The 22,973-nt window shown below is 37.9% G+C and overlaps 1 non-coding gene across 1 annotated transcript; it reads right to left on the reverse strand.

The window, feature by feature from the left end:
• Window positions 1-22,505: 22,505 nt before the first annotated feature.
• LOC117196973 (U1 spliceosomal RNA) lies at window positions 22,506-22,669 on the reverse strand. The gene has a single exon (XR_004477423.1). It is a non-coding gene; the product is annotated as a U1 spliceosomal RNA (small nuclear RNA).
• Window positions 22,670-22,973: the final 304 nt, after the last annotated feature.

Below are 22,973 nucleotides of genomic sequence, written 5' to 3' on the forward strand. Positions count from 1 at the left end.
TCCACCAGGAAACCTACACAACCCACTGAACCAACTTTAGCCACTGGGGACAGACACCAAAAACAACGGCAACTATGAACCTGCAGCCTGCAAAAAGGAGACCCCAAACACAGTAAGATAAACAAAATGAGAAGACAGAAAAACACACAGCAGATGAAGGAGCAAGATAAAAACCCACCAGACCTAACAAATGAAGAGGAAATAGGCAGTCTACCTGAAAAAGAATTCAGAATAATGATAGTAAAGATGATCCAAAATCTTGGATATAGAAGAGATAAAATGCAAGAAACATTTAACAAGGACCTAGAAGAACTAAAGATGAAATAAACAATGATGAACAACACAATAAATGAAATGAAAAATACTCTATATGGGGTCAATAGCAGGATAACTGAGGCAGAAGAACGGATAAGTGACCTGGAAGATAAAATAGTGGAAATAACTACTGCAGAGCAGAATAAAGAAAAATGAATGAAAAGAACTGAGGACAGTCTCAGAGACCTCTGAGACAACATTAAATGCACCAACATTCGAATTATAGGGGTTCCAGGAGAAGAAGAGAAAAAGAAAGGGACTTAGAAAATATTTGAAGAGATTATAGTTGAAAACTTCCCTAATATGGGAAAGGAAGTAGTTAATCAAGTCCAGGAAGCACATAGAGTCCCATATAGGATAAATCCATGGAGAAATACACCAAGACACATATTAATCAAACTGTCAAAAATTAAACATAAAGAAAACATATTAAAAGCAGCAAGGGAAAAACAACAAATAACACACAAGGGAATCCCCATAAGGTTAACAGCTGATCTTTCAGCAGAAACTCTGCAAGCCAGAAGGGAGTGGCAGGACATATTTAAAGTGACGAAGGAGAAAAGCCTGCAACCAAGATTACTCTACCCAGCAAGGATCTCATTCATATTTGATGGAGAAATTAAAAGCTTTACAGACAAGCAAAAGCTGAGAGAGTTCAGCACCACCAAACCAGCGTTACAACAAATGCTAAAGGATCTTCTCTAGGCAAGAAACATAAGAGAAGGAAAAGACCTACAATAACGAACCCAAAGCAATTAAGAAAATGGGAATAGGAACATACATATCGATAATTACCTTAAATGTAAATGGACTAAATGCTCCCACCAAAAGACACAGATTGGCTGAATAGATACAAAAACAAGACCCATATATTTGCTGTCTACAAGAGACCCACTTCAGACCTAGAGACACTTACAGACTGAAAGTAAGGGGATGGAAAAAGATATTTCATGCAAATGGAAACCAAAAGAAAGCTGGAGTAGCAATTCTCATATCAGACAAAATAGACTTTAAAATAAAGACTATTAGAAGAGACAAAGAAGGACACTACATAATGACCAAGGGATCAATCCAAGAAGAATATATAACAATTGTAAATATTTATGCACCCAATATAGGAGCACCTCAATACATAAGGCAAATACTAACAGCCATAAAAGGGGAAATCGACAGTAACACATTCATAGTAGGGGACTTTAACACCCCACTTTCACCAATGGACAGATCATCCAAAATGAAAATAAATAAGGAAACCCAAGCTTTAAATGACACATTAAACAAGATAAACTTAATTGATATTTATAGGACATTCCATCCAAAAACAACAGAATACACATTTTTCTCTAGTGCTCATGGAACATTCTCCAGGATAGATCATATCTTTGGTCACAAATCAAGCCTTGGTAAATTTAAGAAAATTGAAATTGTATCAAGTATCTTTTCCAACCACAACGCTATGAGACTAGATATCAATTACAGGAAAAGATCTGTAAAAAAAGCAAACACATGGAGGCTAAACAATACACTACTTAATAACGAAGTGATCACTGAAGAAATCAAAGAGGAAATAAAAAAATACCTAGAAACAAATGACAATGGATACACGATGACCCAAAATCTACGGGATGCAGCAAAAGCAGTTCTAAGAGGGAAGTTTATAGCAATACAATCCTACCTTAAGAAACAGGAAACATCTCGAATAAACAACCTAAACTTGCACCTAAAGCAATTAGAGAAAGAAGAACAAAAATACCCCAAAGTTAGCAGAAGGAAAGAAATCATAAAAATCAGATCAGAAATAAATGAAAAAGAAATGAAGGAAACGATAGCAAAGATCAATAAAACTAAAAGCTGGTTCTTTGAGAAGATAAACAAAATTGATAAACCATTAGCCAGACTCATCAAGAAAAAAACGGAGAAGACTCAAGTCAATAGTATTAGAAATGAAAAAGGAGAAGTAACAACTGACACTGCAGAAATACAAAAGATCATAAGAGATTACTAGAAGCAACTCTATGCCAATAAAATGGACAATCTGGAAGAAATGGACAAATTCTTAGAAATGCACAACCTGCCAAGACTGAATCAGGAAGAAATAGAGAATATGAACAGACCAATCACAAGCACTGAAATTGAAACTGTGATGAAAAATCTTCCAACAAAGAAAAGCCCAGGACCAGATGGCTTCACAGGCAAATTCTATCAAACATTTAGAGAAGAGCTAACACCTATCCTTCTCAAACTCTTCCAAAATATAGCAGAGGGAGGAACATTCCCAAACTCATTCTACGAGGCCACCATCACCCTGATACCAAAACCAGACAAGGATGTCACAAAGAAAGAAACCTACAGGCCAATATCACTGATGAACATAGATGCAAAATTCCTCAACAAAATACTAGCAAACGGAATCCAACAGCACATTAAACGGACCATACATCATGATCAAGTGGGATTTATCCCAGGGATGCAAGGATTCTTCAGTATATGCAAATCAATCAATGTGATACACCATATTAACAAATTGAAGGAGAAAAACCATATCATCATCTCAATGATGCAGAGAAAGCTTTTGACAAAATTCAACACCCATTTATGATAAAAACCCTTCAGAAAGTAGGCATAGAGGGAACTTTCCTCAACATAATAAAGGCCATATATGACAAGCCCACAGCCAACATCACCCACAATGGTGAAAAACTGAAAACATTTCCGCTAAGATCAGGAACAAGACAAGGTTGCCCACTCTCACCACTCTTATTCAACATAGTTTTGGAAGTTTTAGCCACAGCAATCAGAGAAGAAAAGGAAATAAAAGGAATCCAAATCATAAAAGAAGAAGTAAAGCTGTCACTATTTGCAGATGACATGATACTTTACATAGAGAATCCTAAAGATGGTACCAGAAAACTACTAGAGCTAATCAATGAATTTGGTAAAGTAGCAGGATACAAAATTAATGCACAGAAATCTCTGGCATTCCTATACACTAGTGAAAAATCTGAAAGTGAATCAAGAAAACACTCCCATTTACCATTGCAACAAAAAGAATAAAATATCTAGGAATAAACCTACCTAAGGAGACAAAAGACCTGTATGCAGAAAATTATAAGACACTGATGAAAGAAATTAAAGATGATACAAATAGATGGAGAGATATACCATGTTCTTGGATTGGAAGAATCAACATTGTGAAAATGACTCTACTACCCAAAGCAATCTACAGATTCAATGCAATCCCTATCAAACTACCACTGGCATTTTTCACAGAACTAGAACAAAAAATTTCACAATTTGTATGGAAACACAAAAGACCCCGAATAGCCAAAGCAATCTTGAGAACGAAAGAAGGAGCTGGAGGAATCAGGCTCCCTGACTTCAGACTATACTACAAAGCTACAGTAACCAAGACAGTATGGTACTGGCACAAAAACAGAAAGATAGATCAATAGAACAGGATAGAAAGCCCAGAGATAAACCCACGCACATATGGTCACCTTATCTTTGATAAAGGAGGCAGAAATGTACAGTGGAGAAAGGACAGCCTCTTCAATAAGTGGTGCTGGGAAAACTGGACAGCTACATGTAAAAGTATGAGATTAGATCACTCCCTAACACCATACACAAAAATAAGCTCAAAATGGATTAAAGACCTAAATGTAAGGCCAGAAACTATCAAACTCTTAGAGGAAAACATAGGCAGAACACTCTATGACATAAATCACAGCGAGATCCTTTTTGACCCACCTCCTAGAGAAATGGAAATAAAAACAAAAATAAACAAATGGGACCTAATGAAACTTCAAAGCTTTTGCACAGCAAAGGAAAACATAAACAAGACCAAGAGACAACCCTCAGAATGGGAGAAAATATTTGCAAATGAAGCAACTGACAAAGGATTAATCTCCAAAATTTATCAGCAGCTCATTCAGCTTAATAACAAAAAAACAAACAACCCAATCCAAAAATAGGCAGAAGACCTAAATAGACATTTCTCCAAAGAAGATATACAGACTGCCAACAAACACATGAAAGAATGCTCAACATCACTAATCATTAGAGAAATGCAAATCAAAACTACAATGAGATATCATCTCACACCAGTCAGAATGGCCATCATCAAAAAATCTAGAAACAATAAATGCTGGAGAGGGTGTGGAGAAAAGGGAACCCTCTTGCACTGTTGGTGGGAATGTAAATTGATACAGTCACTGTGGAGAATAGTATGGAGGTTCCTTAAAAAACTACAAAGAGAACTACCATATGACCCAGCAATCCCACTACTGGGCATATACCCTTGGAAAACCATAATTCAAAAAGAGTCATGTACCAAAATGTTCATTGCAGCTCTATTTACAATAGCCCAGAGATGGAAACAACCTAAGTGTCCATCATCGGATGAATGGATAAAGAAGATGTGGCACATATATACAATGGCATATTACTCAACCATAAAAAGAAACGAAATTGAGCTATTTGTAATGAGGTGGATAGACCTAGAGTCTGTCATACAGAGTGAAGTAAGTCAGAAAGAGAGAGACAAATACCATATGCTAACACATATATATGAAATTTAAGGGAAAAAAATGTCATGAAGAACCTAGGGGTAAGACAGGAATAAAGACACAGACCTACTAAAGAATGGACTTGAAGATATGAGGAGGGGGAAGGGTAAGCTGTGAGAAAGCGAGAAAGAGGCATGGACATATATACAGTACCAAACGTAAGGTAGATAGCTAGTGGGAAGCAGCCGCGTAGCACAGGGAGATCAGCTCAGTGCTTTGTGACCACCTAGTGGGGTGGGATAGGGAGAGTGGGAGGGAGGGAGATGCAAGCGGGAAGAGATATGGGAACATATGTATCTATATAACTGATTCATTTTGTTGTAAAGCAGAAACTAACGCACCATTGTAAAGCAATTATACTCCAATAAATATGTTAAAAAAAAAAATAGTGTCCAGAGGAACCTGACTAAAGTTTGGTTAAGGAACGAGTCTTCGTCAAGGGTGAGGTCTATGTACGCAGAGACAACAAGAAAATGGTTTACACAACCAAAGTCTCCATCCAGGGACATCTTAGAATCAGCAGTGAAGGGTGGCCGAAGACAAGACCCTGCATGCAGGCAGAATGGTGAATGGAATTTCCTTTATATGTTGAAGTCCACGGTCATGAGGGTGGAAGTGAGGGCAACTTGGAACAGGAGGAGAGGACTGAGCATATCGATGAGTTCCTTGCTCCCTAAAATGAGGGCTCCTAAAGCTAACACCTTGATAAAGATGAAAGCAGTGAGTAAAAAGTGGGCTTTTTCTCAAATATGAAGCTTTTGTATCCTATCAGCCATCATCAGCCTTGTCCTGATTTTTTCAGTCAATTTTTTAAAGCTACTATAGGTGTGTTTTGTGGTAACACTCCCAAATCATTCTTTTAGCCTGTCCCCTTTCTGAGGGTTACAAAGATTAATTAATTTATTTTTAAAATTATTTTTAAATTAATTAATTAATTTCCTAATATTAACTAAATTCAAGCAGTTTTTTGTAAAATTTTCCTAGGTACTTTTATATACTTTATCTTACTTGACCCTTGCAACAGTCATGAATGGGGTGTGTGTGTGTTTGCATGTGGGTGCATTAATATTCTCTCAGGTTGAAGAAACAGAAACAGAGAGGTTAATTGGCTTGGTCAAGGGCACACAGTTTGGAAGTAGCAGACCTGGGACTTAAACTTGAGGCTTCTGAATCCAAATCCTGGGCCTTAAAACAATATTTATGATGGAACATTACACATACAAGGAGGATGTTATTTTGTTTTTCTTTTCATGTGTTAGAATTGTGTCACGAAAAAATAGAGAAAGCTTCAATAATTTTCCTACCTACTTTCTCAAAAGATAATATACATGATTGTTTGTTTTTTGCTTGTTAAGAACCAAAATATGCTCCTGTTAGTGTCTGTCTGGTCACCAAATAATGGACATACAAATGCATCCATTTTTGTGAAAGCATTTTCATCAAGCCACATGGAGCCTCTGGGAGGCTCAGTACCCACAAATTCACTAAGGGTTGGTTTTGGTTAGTTTAGGTGATTGGGGCCCAGGCTAAAGAAGTCATGATGAAAGACAAAGATAAAGCCCCTGGGAGGATCAGTGGACTTTCTTCTGCTCTAGGGTCAAGTACATCCCCCTGACCCTGCCTTACTAGTGACTGAAAGGGAAACTGCACCACAGAACTCTGGCTGATAGATTGATGGGTTGGTTCATTTACTCATGTACAGCCTACTTCATGCTAAGCACTTTGCTAGCTACAAGGGATTCTAAGAGGAACAACAATGTGGTCCCTTTTTCAAAAATTTATCACTTCTTGTTCAGTGGTATGGAAATGCTTGCAATAACACGAACTAAAAAGAAGCCTGAAGTGACTGGTACATAGGACAGTAGAATGTAGGAAAGCAGCTTGACACCATAGTTAGAACACAGACTCTGGAATCAGACTGCCAATGTCTAAATGCCACATGTGCAACTTGCAAGCTGTATGGCTTTAGCCAAGATATTCCACCTCCTGTGACTCAGTTTCCTCATCTGGAAAATGAGCATGAACTTACCGTGGCAGGGCTAGTTTGAGGGTTAAATAGGTTAATATATATATATATATATATATATTTTTTTTACGGTTGTGGCCTCTCCTGTTGTGGAGCACAGGCTCCGGATGCATAGGCTCAGCAGCCATGGCTCACGGGCCTAGCCGCTCCGCGGCATGTGGGATCTTGCCAGACCAGGGCACGAACCCATGTCCCCTGCATCAGCAGGCGGACTCTCAACCACTGCGCCACCAGGGAAGCCCTAAATAGGTTAATATTTTTAAAGTGCTTGGCGCTTAGCAAGCACTAAAGAAGATTTCGTTAAATAAATAAAAATAGGAATCAGGAAAGGCAGGAAATAAGATTGGACAGGCAATCAAAATGAACATTTGTTGAGTATTTGTGAATGCCAGGCACTGTATGGCCCTTAACTTTTAACTGTCACAGTGACATGAGTCAGTAGGTTTAGGATCTCCATAACGCAGAGGTTCTCAACCTTGACACACATTTGAGAATGGATAATTCTTCATAGTGGGGAGCTGTCCTGTGCATTGTAGGATATTTGGTAGTATCCCCGGCTTTTGTTCACTAGATGCCAATAGCACTCTTCCCCCATTTGTAAAAATAAAAAAAATGTCTCTAGACATTGACAAATGTCCACTGGGATGCACAATCAACTGCTCCCACCCCTACTGAGAATCAGTCACTGCTAAAATCAGGAAAATGAAGCTGAGAGAGGTTAAGCAATTTTTCCAAATCACACAGTGAATAACAGTAAAACAACAATGGGAAGTTAGTCTGTATGACCCCTGTAAAGATAAAGATATAATAAATAATGTTCTGTAAAGATGAGGACAGAATGAATAAGCTTTAAGAAAGTTTCTAATATCAGGTTGTGAAATCCATGCTATAGTGATTGACTTGATTGTTCATTGAGCGATAGAATTAACTTGATCAGGTGTATATTTGGTGTATAACATGGCACATGGACTGAGGAGGTGAAAAACTGAAAAGTGAGAAGGTATGCAATCATCCAGATGTGGCATGGTGAGGACTTGAACACAGGCTATATAGAACAAAAGAAACAATAACTGAAACCACCTCAGAGTACAATTTGTTGAGATTATTCATCATTGTAGTCATCCTAGGTGAAGGACTCCATATGCCTCTTCTGACTTTCCTTTTGGTACTCTTGCCACAAGATAAACATATGAAACTGTTACTTAACTTTACACTTCAGAGAAAATGGGTTAGGTCCCGACAGATTAGTTACAAGCACACACAGGGTCATACAGATAGTCATTGGTTCTTAGTCTTTCATTTGAATCCCTGGGACGCTGTGTCTCACCACACTTCTTTCTAATCTAAATGATGTCCCATGACTGACTGCAAGAGAATGGATATTTACAAAGCTAATCAATACCAGTTTATTGTATCTGCTTCAATCCACTTTACTTACTGACATGGTACAATCCTGAATAGCCTTTTCAGATAGGTAAGGTGCAGATTCTCTCACCTGTAAGTCTGATTATAAATCCCTTCTTCCTCTTTTCATTTATCTCCCTGCCTTCCCTCTCTCTCTCATCATCTCTTTTCTGCTCCCTCTTCTTTTGGTGTGATACAAATTGTACAAAGTACACTGAAGTTAATAATCATGATAATAGGATCAACAAAACAGCTGACATTTATTAATATTTTGCTTTGTGCCTGACACAATTTTAAGCTCCCTGCCTTTATTAACTCATTTAATAGCACAACCTTATAAGGAGGATATAATTCTTATCCCCATTGTACAGATGAAGAACCAGGCGTACTTACTTCCCAGCATTATCAGAATCAAAGGGGCAAATGGATACACTAAAAAAACTGCAAAACACGACAGATTTGAGCTGATGTTATTATCATTTTTCTGACTTCATTATCTAACAAAGTGAAATCTGACAACTCTACTTAACCCAGACCCTTAAAACCTACAAACAATAATTGGAATGGAGAGCAGATGCTCACTATTTAACAAGGCTTGTTCTAACAAATAATAAAAGCTCTTTTGTTCCTGTTTGCTTTGTTGAAAATGAATTTTTGTTCACTTTAAATTAGGTCAGGCATAATTAGGATTAAGGAGTAACCAGACTTGAAAAATGACTGTACATAAGTGTCACCTATCTGACCAATATATCTGTATTAAAAGAATTAACCTGAATGACTAAAATGCACTGACATTGTGCATTTGATTTCTGTTCTCTACTCAAAATATTGAGGGATGGACTTAGTGAGAAACAGAATCTCCACCAGAGGATAATTTTGTCTTTCTACCAGACCATATCACAGCTATTAAGGCTAAGTATAGAAATCAGGCTAAGAGGAATATGCTATGATGTGTAAAAATCTGATTTTCTCTTAAAAATCTAAAATATTTCACCAGCCCACACACACTGTTATGGTGTGATTCTTTTTTTTTTTTTTTTTTTCGGTACGCAGGCGTCTCACTGTTGTGGCCCCTGTCATTGCAGAGCACAGGCTCCGGACGCGCAGGCTTAGCGGCCATGGCTCACAGGCCTAGCCGCTCCGCGGCATGTGGGATCTTCCCGGACCAGGGCATGAACCCGTGTCCCCTGCATCGGCAGGCAGACTCTCAACCACTGCACCACCAGGGAAGCCCCAGTGTGATTCTTTTGTGTTATGATTCCTACTCATTTTGTGTGAAATTCCTAGGATTTAAGCTATGGTAAGTAATTCAAGATGGAGTCACAGTGGCCAATGTGAACTCCACAACAGTTGTTTTGAAATGTCTGATACAGGACTGCAAGTGTCTTAGAGTGATAAATAAGAGTGTTACTTTAGATAAGGAATTGGTTTGGTAATGTCAGAGGAAAGACTTTACTGGAACATAGGAGCAACTATAGAGATAAAACCCCCTAGGGTGTATGTAACCTTTACGCCATGCTGGCAGACTTCTTAAAATGAAACCACTGAGCCAAGACACTTGAAGGCTCCTTGCTGGAGGACCTGACTCCATGCTGCTGCTGGGAGCTGGTCTAGTCAGCGCTGCCAGAGGTCCTGTTGGAGCAGAAGGTGACTTTCCACTCAGGCTTGTCTCAAGATCTGTTGTTGGACTGAAGACCACTGCTCATGCTGAGATGCCTCTTCCTGAACTTCTCCTTGGAGTGGTTTGTTACCCCTTTTTCTAATTTCACTACTCTGACTAACCTGTGTTGTGTTCTAATTGTGTGCAATATACTGAGTGATTTGTGAGTTGAATATTAGCTACATTTCATGTATTTCCAATCCATGATTTTTACCTGGGCTTACCTCTGGGACCTGACAAAACACACACTCTGTATCTCATCTCACTTTTATCACTAGTATCGTAAGTATCTTCTTTAAACTTAGTGATTTCTTTTCCACTGCATCAAAGTTGAAATGTTTGTATAAGTGGTTCCATCAATTACCAAAAAGTGCCTCGTGGTCAGATCCAGTGGTCTCACGTCTGTCTTCATCCTTTCAACTATTCTTCACCACATTTCATTGAACTTGCTTCACTTTTCTCTTCTTCACTCCTAAAATTTCATTTCTTCAGAATATTGAGTTTCTAGTGTTCAGCTCAGCCTTTTCTCTCTTCTGTCTCCTCCCCTTCCCTTCACTTCTCCCTACTTCCCTCTTCCTTTCGCTCTCTCTCTCTTCTCCCCCACACTTCTGTCTCTGTCTTTCTCTCTATTTTATTCTTTCCCCTGGACTCATATGGTACATTTTCCTAGATGATGCTTGAACTCAAATGCTTTATGTCTTTATAAATGTTCTCATAGTTCTCAAAATAGTGGCAGCCTCCCTCTCCGAGCTATACTATACTTTGATGTTTCTGGTTGTAATTAAAAAGATATTTCAGGACATCAGTAGACCAAATCCAGTGACATGTTTTCACTTTACTTTAATGCTCCATGAAACAAATGCCAAGAAATACTGCATTCAGTTCTTTGCCAAAGGTGGGATTTATCAATATTCTGAGAAGTCCATGCAGGGCTAGCTGAGTGAAAAGAGTGCATAAAGAAGGATACTTGCTGGTAGACAAGCTCCTATGAGCAACTCTTTCTTCAAGGGAGAAGGATTTGTTCTGATTCCTTTCATTATCCTTCTTGTGAAGAAATTAGGAAACATCGAAGCATAATTTTGCTTGGCTTTATTCAGTATTCAAAGGGACATATTTTCCTACAAGTTAGTTATTTAGGCGTAAACATACAAAGATAAACATACATGATTTCTAAGTAAAATGGCTTTAAGTATGAAATTTGAAGAGGTTGTTTAATCTTTTAACGTAAGAGGAGCAGCCTACCTTTTTGGAAAGGGCAATCACATATTGACAATCTCTACTTAAGAGCAATAGAAAATAGTCACCATTTGTTACTTCCATTTACTTTCCATGAAAAGGAAAAATTGCTACTTAGTGGTGTGATGGAGAGGATTCTGCTAGAATTGTCCTTTAACACTATGAGGTTTGAGCTCCACGTATATTTCCACTCTTCTAGGCAACGACAAAAGAGAAGGCAGGCAGATATCTTAACCAATTTATGGCCGAAATTAAATTTACTAATTGAACTGCAAAATCTGCTCATTGACCATATTTCCAATTTCCAATTATATAGTCAATATCAATCTAACCCTTCAAACTCTAAAACTCAGAGTCAATTTTCTCTTCTCTTTCTTCTTTACCCTACATAAGCAATTAGTCCCAAAATCCTATTGTCATGCACTATTTATTGAACATTGAGTACATGTAAGTTACAAAGACCCCCCCCCCATTTCTGTTCCCTTTGCCACGGCCTTAGTTAGCTCTCCTGTGAACCTACTGCTGTGGTCACCCCACTGGCATTCTGGTGTTCACTTTTTCAGCATTCTGATTTTATATTTCATCTGTTTCCTTTCTACATCCTTAGGCTTAGCTCTTCCTGTGGCCTTCTTTGAATATTTTACTGAACTTTTCTAATTTCTAGCCCTTTGCACACTTTGTTTTTCCTTCTCCCCAACTCCTGCTCATATTTCAAACTTTAACTTATATGCTGCTTATTTCTTTTTTTAATAGATCTTTTTTTTTTTTTTTTTTTTTCTTTTTGCGGTACGCGGGCCTCTCATTGCTGTGGCCTCTCCCGTTGTGGAGCACAGGCTCCGGACGCGCAGGGTCAACGGCCATGGCTCAGGGGCCCAGCTGCTCTGTGGCATGTGGGATCTTCCCAGACTGGGGCACGAACCCGTGTCCCCTGCATGGGCAGGCGGACTCTCAACCACTGCGCCACCAGGGAAGATCCAATAGATCTTAATTGGAGTATAATTGCTTCACAATACTGTGTTAGTTTCTGTTGTACACCAAACTGAATTAGCCATATGCATACATATGTTCCCATATTCCTTCCCTCTTGAGCATCCCTCCCACCCTCTCTATCCCACCTCTCTAGATCGTCACAAAGCACTGAGCTGATCTCCCTGTGCTATGCTGCTGCTTCCCATTAGCTAACTATTTTACATTTGGTAGTGTATATATGTCGATGCTACTTTCACTTCACCCCAGCTTCCCCCTCCCCTCCGTGTCCTCAAGTCCATTCTCTATGTCTGTGTCTTTATTCCTGCCCTGCCACTAGGTTCATCAGTACCATATATATATATTTTTTTTTTAGAATCCCTATATATGCGTTAGCATATGGTATTTGTTTTTCTCTTTCTGACTTACTTCACTCTGTATGCCAGACTCTAGGTCCATCCACCTCACTACAAATAACTCAATTTCGGGTTTTTTTTATGGCTGAGTAATATTCCATTGTATATATGTGCCACATATTCTTTATCCTTTCATCTGTCGATGGACATTCAGGTTGCTTCCATGTCCTGGCTATTGTAAATAGTGCTGCAGTGAATATTGTGGTACATGTCTGTTTTTGAATTATGGTTTTCTCAGGGTATATGCCCAGTAGTGGGATTGCTGGGTCGTATGGTAGTTCTACTTTTAGTTTTTTAAGGAACCTCCATACTGTTCTCCATAGTGGCTGTATCATTTACATTCCCACCAACAGTGCAGGAGTGTTCCCTTTTCACCACACCCTTCCCAGCATTTATTGTTTCTAGATATTCTGATAATGGCCATTCTGACTGGTGTGAGGTGATACCTCATTGTAGTTTTGATTTGCATTTCTCTAATAATTAGTGATGTAGAGCATCTTTTCCTGTGCCTCTTGGCCATCTGTATGTCTTCTTTGGTGAAATATCTACTTAGGTCTTCTGCCCATTTTTTAATTGGATTGTTTGTTTTTTGACATTGAGCTCCATGAGCTGTTTGTATATTTTGGAGATTAATCCTTTTTCCGTTTTTAATTTGCAAATATTTTCTCCCATTCTGAGGGTTGTCTTTTCATCTTGTTTATGGTTTCCTTTGGAGTGTAAAAGCTTTGAAGTTTAATTAGGTCCCATTTTCTTATATTTGTTTTTATTTCCATTACTCTAGGAGGTGGGTCAAAAAAGATCTTGTAGTGGTTTATGTCAAAGGGTGTTTTTCCTATGTTTTCCTCTAAGAGTTTTACAGTGTCTGGTCTTACATTTAGGTCTTTAATCCATTTGGTGTTTATTTCTGTGTATGGTGTTAGGTAGTGTTCTAATTTCATTCTTTTACATGTAGCTGTCCAGTTGTCCCAGCACTGAGTGAAGAGGCTGTCTTTTCTCCATTGTATGTTCTTGCCTCCTTTGTTGTAAATTAGGTGAGCATATGTGAGTGGGTTTATCTCTGGGCTTTCTATCCTATACCATTGATTTATATTTCTGTTTTTGTGCCAGTACCATACTGTCTTGATGACTGTAGCTCTGTGGTATAGTTTGAAGTCAAGAGGCTGATTCCTCCAGCTCCGTTTTTCTTTCTCAAGATTGCTTTGGCTATGCAGGGTCTTTTGTATTTCCATACGAATTGTAAAATTTTTTGTTCTAATTCTGTGAGGAATGCCATTGGTAGTTTGATAAGGATTGCATTGAGTCTGTAGATTGCTTTGTGCAGTGTAGTCATATTCACAATATTGATCCTTCCGATCCAAGAACATGGTATATTTCTCCATCTGTTTATATCATCTTTAATTTCTTTCATCAGTGTTTTATAGTTTTCTGAGTACAAGTCTTTTGCCCCCTTAGGTAGGTTTATTCCTAGATATTTTATGCTTTTTGTTGTGATGGTAAATGGGATTGTTTCCTTATTTCTCTTTCTGATTTTTCGTTGTTGGTTTATAGGAATGCCAGAGATTTCTGTACATTAATTTTGTATCCTGCAACCTTACCAAATTCATTGATTAGTTCTAGTAGTTTTCTGGTGGCATCTTTAGGATTTTCTACGTGTACTATCGTGCCATCTGCAAACAGTGACAGTTTTACTTCTTCTTTTCCAATTTGGATTCCTTTTATTTATTTTTCTTCTCTGATTGCTGTGGTAAGAACTTCCAAAACTATGTTGAATGAGAGTGGTGAGAGTGGACACTCTTGTCTTCTTCTGGATCTTAGTAGAAATGCTTTCAGTTTTTCACCATTGAGTATGATGTTTGCTGTGGGTTTGTCATATATGGCCTTTATTATGTTGAGGTAGATTCCCTCTATGCCCATTTTCTGGAGAGTTTTTGTGATAAGTTGGTGTTGAATTTTGTCAAAAGCTTTTCCTGCATCTATTGAGATGATCATATGGTTTTTATTCCTTAATTTGTTAATATGGTGTATCACATTGATTGGTTTACATATATTGAAGAATCCTTGCATCCCTGGGAAAAATTCTACTTGATCATGGTGTATGATCCTTTTAATGTGCTGTTGGATTCTGTTTGCTAGTATGTTGTTCAGGATTTTTGCATCTATATTCATCAGTGATATTGGTCTATAATTTTCTTTTTTTGTGCTATCTTTTCTGGTTTTGGTATCAGGGTGATGGTGGCTTCATAGAATGAATTTGGTAGTGTTCCTCCCTCTGCAATTTTTTGGAAGAGTTTGAGAAGGATCCATGTTAGCTCATCTCTAAATGTTTGATAGAATTTGCCTGTGAAACCATCTGGTCCTGTACTTTTGTTTGTTGGAACATTTTTAATTACAGTTTCAATTTCATTACCTGTGGTAGGTCTATTTGTATTTTTTAATTCTTCCTGGTTCAATCATGGAAAATTGTTCCTTTCCAAGAATTTTTCCATTTCTTTGTGGTTGTCCATTTTATTGGCATATAGTTGTTTGTAGTAGTCTCTAATAATCCTTTGTATTTCTGTGGTGTCCGTTGTGATTTCTCCTTTTTCATTTCTAATTTTATTGATTTGCATCCTCTCCCTTTTTCCTTGATGAGTTTGGCTAAGGGTTTATCAATTTTGTTTATCTTCTCAAAGAACCAGCTTTTAGTTTTATTGATCTTTGCTATTGTTTTCTTCGTTTCTATTTCATTTAGTTTTGCTCTGATCTATATGATTTCTTTCCTTCTACTGACTTTGGGTATTTTTTGTTCTTCTTTCTCTAGTTGCTTTAGGTGTTAGGGTTAGATTGTTTATTTGAGATTTTTTCTTGTTTCCTGAGGTGAGATTGAATTGCTTTAAACTTCCCTCTTAGAACAGCTTTTACTGCGTCTGTGTCCCATAGGTTTTGGGTCATCGTGTTTTTGTTGTCATTTGTTTCTGTGTATATTTTTAATTTCTCCTTTGATTTCTTCAGTGATCTTTGGTTATTTAGTAGCACACTGTTTATCCTCCATGTGTTTGTCTTTTTTACAGTTTTTTTCTCGTAATTGATTTCCAATCTCATAGCTTTGTGGTCAGAAAAGATGCTTGAGATGATTTCAATTTTCTTAAGTTTTCTGAGCCTTGATTTGTGACCCCAAATGTGATCTATCCTGGAGAATGTTCCATGTGCACTTGAGAAGAAAATGTATTCTTCCACTTTCGGGTGGAATGTTCTATAAATATCAGTTAAATCTATCTGGTCTATTGTGTCATTTAAGGCTTGTGTTTCCTTATTTATTTTCTGTTTGGATGATCTGTCTGTTGGTGTAAGCGCAGTGTTAAAGTCCCCTGCTATTATTGTACTACTGTCGATTTCCCTTTTCATGGTTGTTAGCATTTGCCATATGTATTGAGGAACTCCTATGTTGGGTGCATATATATTTATAATTGTTATATCTTCTTCTTGGATTGATCCTTTGATCATTATGTAGTGTCCCTCCTTATCTCTTGTAACAGTCTTTATTTTAAAGTCTATTTTATCTGATACGAGTATTCCTACTCCAGCTTTCTTTTGATTTACATTTGCTTGTAATCTCTTTTTCCATCCCTTCACTTTCAGTCTGTATGTGTCCCTAGGCCTGAGGTGGGTCTCTTGTAGACAGCATATATATGGGTCTTGTTTTTGTATGCCTTCAGCCAGTCTGTGTCTTTTCGTTGGGGCATTTAATCCATTGACATTCAAGGTTATTATCGATATGTAAGTTCCTATTACCATTTTCTTAATTGTTTTGGGTTTGTTTTTGTGGGTCTTTTTCTTTTCTTGTGTTTCCCACCTAGAGAAGTTTCTTTAGCATTTGTTGTAAAGCTGGTTTGGTGGTGCTGAATTCTCTTCAGTTTTGCTTGTCTGAAAAGCTTTTGATTTCTCTATCGAATCTGAATGAGATCCTTGCTGGGTAGGGTAATGTTATAGTTATAGGTTTTTCTCTCTCATCACTTTAAGTATATCCTGTCACTCCCTTCTGTCCTGCAGAGTTTCTGCTGAAAAATAAGCTGTTAACCTTATGGGGATTCCCTTGTGTGTTATTTTTTGTTTTTCCCTTGCTGTTTTTAATATTTTTTCTTTGAATTTAATATTTGTTAGTTTGATTACTATGTGTCTTGGTGTGTTTCTCCTAGGGTTTATACTGTACGGGACTCTCTGTGCTTCCTGGACTTGGGTGACTTGCTGTCTAATTTCTCTTTTTTTTTTTAATGAGTGGGATTATTTTCCTGTCTTACTGGTTGTTTTGCCTGAGCCTTCCAACACTGGAGTTTGTAGGCTATTGGGTAGAGCTGGGTCTTTGTGCCAAGATGAGCACTTCCAGGAGACCTCACTCCAATTAATATTCCCTGGCTTCTGAGGTTCTCTGTTAGTCCAGTGGTTTGGATGAGGACCTCCCACCAGAGGAGCTTCAGCCCAACCCCCAGTTCATGAACCAAGATCCTGCAAGCCATGCAGGGTGAAAAAAAAACAAAAAAAGAAAAAGAAAAGAAAACAGTAACAAAGTAAAAAATAAAATTAGACTAGGAAACTAACAAATATGTTAGAAAGAATATAAAAATAAAAATATAGATGAAACAACAACTGGAAGTTTAAACAAAAACACAATAGTAAAAAAGAGGAGAAAAAAAGAAAAAATGGTGGAAAAGGCCGTGGCTGTGGAAGGCAGGTCCTTAGCAGGGGTGAGGTTTGGGTGGTGGGAGAGGCCTATGCTTAGGACCCACAGGGCTGGAAAAGGTCCTGGGAGGTGTGGGGGGTTGGGCTTAGGCTCAACAGAACAGAAGGTGCCCAGACGTGCCTCCTGCCTCTGGTCTCAGAGGGCAGGGGACCCCACCTGGGAGCTCAGTAGGTTTCCCAGGCTCCAGTGGGTGGTGTCAATGCCCTCCATTCCTCTCCTGCTCTTCAGGTTCTGGAGGCCCCCTCCTGCTTGCCTCTCCTGTTCTCCCCTGGCCACCTTCCTACTCTTCCAGAACCAGCACATCCCAGAGGGGGCCTCTGAGAGCATAGGACCCGGCCGAAGAGCCAGGCAGAATTCCCCAGCCAATTGGGCAGGGGAAACACTGGGCGCGCTCCCCCCAATCCAAGGCCCCGAGGGTCCCTCCATGCGTGGGAACACCTCAGGGACACCAGTTGTGTCCAGCCTCCACTTGTCTGCCCCCTGAGTCCCCCCACATCCTACCAGTTCGCTTCGGGGTTCCTCCCATATCATTGGGTGTTGAGGTCCCTCACCAGCGGCTGGCAGGCGTCCTAGTTGTGGGGAGACGTGTTTTCATTCAGCAAACATATATTGTGTACTATTGTTTAAGACACTGTGATAGGTGCTAGATGCTAAATGTTACAGTCTTGTCATTTCCTACTGAGTTTACTTCAAGCTTCATCTAAAAAGTAAGGTTTTCCACAATGTGATTCCTACTTGTCTTTCTAAGTATCATTTCCTCTCTCTTCCATAAGCACTTGTTCATTGACATGGTCATACCACTCACCACGAATACTCATCAGCCTGCTCCCTACCCATATGTTCCATGGATACTCATAACTCTGTGACTTTGATCTTTCTCCTTGTTCAATATTAAATACACACCAAGAAATTGTTTTTTAATATTCATTCACTTAATAAATACTTATCATTTGTTAACTGGATATATGCTAGTTACTGTGTTAGTGCTGTGGGTATGAGGGTTGACATCATAGGGTGTACTCTTGAAACTTGTTCTCATCATTTTGAACTTTTATCCCTATGTCGTGGTTCTAGGCTCACCTCCATGAAACCTTTCCTGATAACCCCATCATATTTAATTCTCCTGCTCTTCAGCCTCTCCCATATTTACAAATCTTCTTACTACTTATTCATTCTGCTTTGTATTTGTGGTCAGTTGTTTATGTAAGTCTGTCTCTGCTAGACCTCTCAAAAGACAGAGAATATGTTCTATTCACTTGCTGATAGCACCAGGCTCATGTAGACTTAACATAAAGGCTTAATAAACATGTAAATCCCAATTATCCAAAATAACAATTGTTTACCAATGAGAAAAGTTGCCTGAGAGTTTCCTTTAGAATGTAATAAAGGAAAAAGTTTACTACATCCTGGCTATTCTGTTACAGTGTAAACTCTATTCCATTTTGCTCACGTTTGTGTTCTTAGCACATAGTGCAGTGCCTGAACATCCTAGGCACTCAATAAATAGCTCCTCAGTGAATAAATAGACTGATTACTTACTCTTTTGTTAACTAGCTGTGTGCCTAAAACCTCAACTCTTTGAGGTTCAGTTTCCTCATCTATAAAATGGTATAACAAGTCTTAACTCACAAGTTCTTTGTGAGGCTTAAATAACTAAGTTAGACCTCACTTGTTGAATGTTGAGTTATTACCATTATTTGCTAATTTTAAAGTCATGTCTTGGAAATCTTAACAACAATTAAGGTCAGCATGACTTGTATACTTGTTAATGAGATAATTTAAGTGAGTACACTATTAGACGTCTACATTTTTTCCTCATTTTCTCTGTTCAAAAAAGTATACAGGTAATCAAAGGTAGATGATGTTTCATGTTCCCTGCTTTACTTCCTGGAATTCTAATATATGGTTCATTTTGACAAGGAAGTTTCAATGTATTTCATAAATATGAAATCTTAGGATTGGTTTGGACCATTGTAATCATCTCATTCTTTCTCCGCTTAATGAATGCAAAATTTAATTTTCAATAATCATTACTTCTTATCACCAAGCCTCAACTTTAATACCCCTGATATTAGGGAGTTTACAGGTATGATGTCTTGCCTTCTATTGTAGTGAAATTCTGCCCTGTCTCAGTTTTCCTATAGTTTTCGAAAGTTGTTCTTGTTCCCTTTCTAGAACTGCACTGGAAAATCCTACTTCTCCTCTAGGCCATTTGAACTCTCACTATCTTAAGGCAGTTATTAATTCATCCTTGGATAGTTTTTATCCAGCTAACTATTTCCAGATTCTTCAACCAGCCTCATACCACATGGTTCCTGAGTCCTCTGGCATTCTGAATGTCTTCCTGCTAAATCAGATTAAATTATATTTTCCATATAGTGTTATCTACATAACTTGGGGAGCCCAGTACAACATGAAAATGTGAAACCTCTGGTTAAAAATTTTTCATAATTTAAGAGAGCAACAGCAGAGCCTTAAACCAACTGCAGAGCCCTTCTAGGTGCAGGACTCTGTGTAACAGCATAGGTTGCATGTTGATGAAACTCTGACTCTATGGAGAAATTTCATTTCCACAGTCTTCTATGACACCTCAAAAAGGGTTATGAGCCCTATTGCATGGTCACTTCTCACACTGATATTTTCCTTTGTATATGGTGACATAAATTCTAGTCCTGATTCACATCTGTTGCCACACTGTAATTATTAATAGTATCCTTTCACAATCTCAAAGTGTACTCATTTGGTTGTTAAACTGTATACACATCTATCTCTGAAGCAGGAATCAAGTCAATTTTGTCCATTCCTGTATTTCCTGGCCCTTCATTGTGCCTGTAAAATAATTGACCGCTTAATAAATATTAAGTGATACTGATCACAATGTGAGATCTTGGGAAGAAAAGACACATTACCAACTAACACAAAATCTCAATTTTCTTTAACTCTTGTGCTATAATGTTCCATATCAATATGTATATCTGCGCATAAATACTTGTTTCCCTTCCTATACTTTTAGTTCATTTCATGTATTCCCACTCATGAGGATTTCCTAGACTCTACCATGTAGAATGATCAGTTCAGATCTTTTTTGTGCTTTTCTATAACTTTGTTGTTCTTATCTATTTAATGACACTTACTACAATTGAATTATAAATCGCTTTTTTTTGTGAACCTAATTCCACAACTAGCCTATAAGACTCTAATGAACAGGAATGTTATTCATAAGGGTGATCTGTGTTATGTGGGTTCTTAAAATATGTTTGTGGAATATGTAGTCAGAAGCAAAAGAAGTAGATGACAGTTGCAGCTTGAATTTCTAAGGAGAAATTCTGTTCTCATAGTTCTTGTGTAATACACATGTAAGTATCATTCAGGGGTTTTGCAAAACTTTTCTGCATGTTGGAGAAAATTGCATTCCAGCAGTGTAGGACTCAATTTTGAATAGAACCTTCTTATCAGATTAAGAGTATTCTTAGAATTATCAGTCATGTTACAGAGGTTGAGAAAAGAACACACAGACTAGAACTCATGGGCCAAAGTTCAAAGGAAATTTGCTCTCAAGTTTTAGGGAAATATACCACCATGTCTAATACATGGTAGGCACTTAACAAATCATATTTTCCCATTTGATTTAATTTGAAGCTGTCATTTGGTGTAAACAGTAAGTAAATCTAATATGTGCTGAGCACTAGTTTTGTGAATAGGGGACTGCAGTGGATGTTGAGTAAATATATTTCTATAACTGGCTCTACCACTGATTGACTATATTACCCTGGACAACTCATTTAGCTTCTCTGGGCTTGAGTTTTCTTATCTATAAAATTATATAACTAGATTTTTTAAAAACTACATATTACCTTCAAGCTCTAAGATTCTTCGATTCTGTGGGTTTAGTGCTGTTGTTGTACTACAGGGTACACACCTGAGGTCTATATGATTTGATTATATAGGGCTTTGAAAATCAGAAACAAAGAGTTAATCATATTGCAGAAGGCAAAATAGACTCATGAAAATATGGGACATTATAAATGTCATAGGTAGCATTAGAAATCAGTAAAAAATTGAGATATTAATTAAATTGTACTGGGACAATTGGCTTATATACAGAAAAATAATATTGATATTCTACCCCACACCATATACAAAAGTAAATTCCAGATTGATTAAAGACAAAAATATGATAAGCAAAATTTTTAAACTTTTAAAAGAGAATGCAGGAGACTATATTTATGTCCTGATTGGAAAGGCTTTCTTAAATAAAGTGGGGAAACCAAGTAACAAACCACAAATGAAGGCATCAATAAGTTGACCCCATAAACAAAGCTAAAAGAGAAACCATACACTGGGAGAAGATATTTGCAATGCGTGTAAGAAAACAAGATTAGCATTCATTACATATAAAAAGAAATCTACAAATCAGTATGTAAAAGACAACCCATTAGATAAGAGGGTAAAGATATGAACAGAAGGCATAAAGATATACATAAAGAAAAGATGTTCAACTTCACATTTTCACACCCATCAGATTTATAAAGTTAAAAGTCTGCTAACGTCAAGTGTGTGGAAATGTAAATTGAGGATGGTATTGTACTCAGAGGTGGGAATTCAGGCGGCCTTACAAGTGATTTGAGAGGAAGATACTTAGGGCTCTGTCATTTCAGACAAAGGTTGCTGAAATACGGCTAGGAATTTAACAGATTCCATTTTAACCATAGATTATCTAAGGCATCAAGTCATGGAGGTAGTGAGTGGTTCCTGAAGTTCATCACTTACGTATGTGTGTATGTATGTACGTATTTATTTGGTGGGGTGGGGTTTAAAAGGAAAACTGTTGTGGTGAAGTTGGTAGCTATTCAAGGCTGTAAAAGCAAGAAGGGGAATTCTGTGTTTCGCTGCTTCTGGGTAGAGGAGTGCCAGTAACAGCCCACTAGTCCTTTGCTTAGACATTCCCTGACTAGAGAAAAAGTGGAGCTAGATATACAAAACATCAAAGTTACAACCCAAAATATACTTTACGTGGCAACATAAAAAGAAGGCTCAACTGACATAAAGGGGCACCTCACCTACATTTTTCCACAAGGAAAAGAAAGTGCAGACTGAACAACAAGCAGAAAAATTCTGGTAACAAGGAGGGAACACTAAATACACTAGAGAAATACGTAAAACTACAAAATGTCTGTTTTTTTAAAAACCTTGCAAAAATCAGGGGAAAGCGCAAATGCAGTCCCCCACTACCTCAAATTATGCAGTCAAGTTTCCCACATTTGGGGAAATCAAAGAGGTCAGCACATCCGGAGTGCAATGGATAAGCCACGCCCTGGGAAAATCACCTTCATGATCATGGTATCTCCCCTGCCAGGTAAGTATGAAGTTGATCACTTTAAGAGGAAAAAAAAAAAAAAAAATGTATGGTAGCAAAAGAGGTAGAATGCAAATGGCTAAAAAAGAAAAACCTCAGATAACCTTACACACGTTTGCCACTGTTTTACCATGAAACTCTATTTCAGGCTTGCCCTGAATTTGCCTTCTCGGACCTTATACCACTAGCAATTTTGTTTTATTCCCTTGGCATAATATTTCCAGTAATAGCTCCTCCCCAGTGGCTCTGGCTGTATTACTTGGTACTTCCTTCCCCTGGCTGACTGCTATAATTCATAGCATATATATACTC

The sequence above is a fragment of the Orcinus orca genome, chromosome 1 (genome assembly GCF_937001465.1).
Source record: "Orcinus orca chromosome 1, mOrcOrc1.1, whole genome shotgun sequence".
NCBI lineage: Eukaryota > Metazoa > Chordata > Mammalia > Artiodactyla > Delphinidae > Orcinus > Orcinus orca.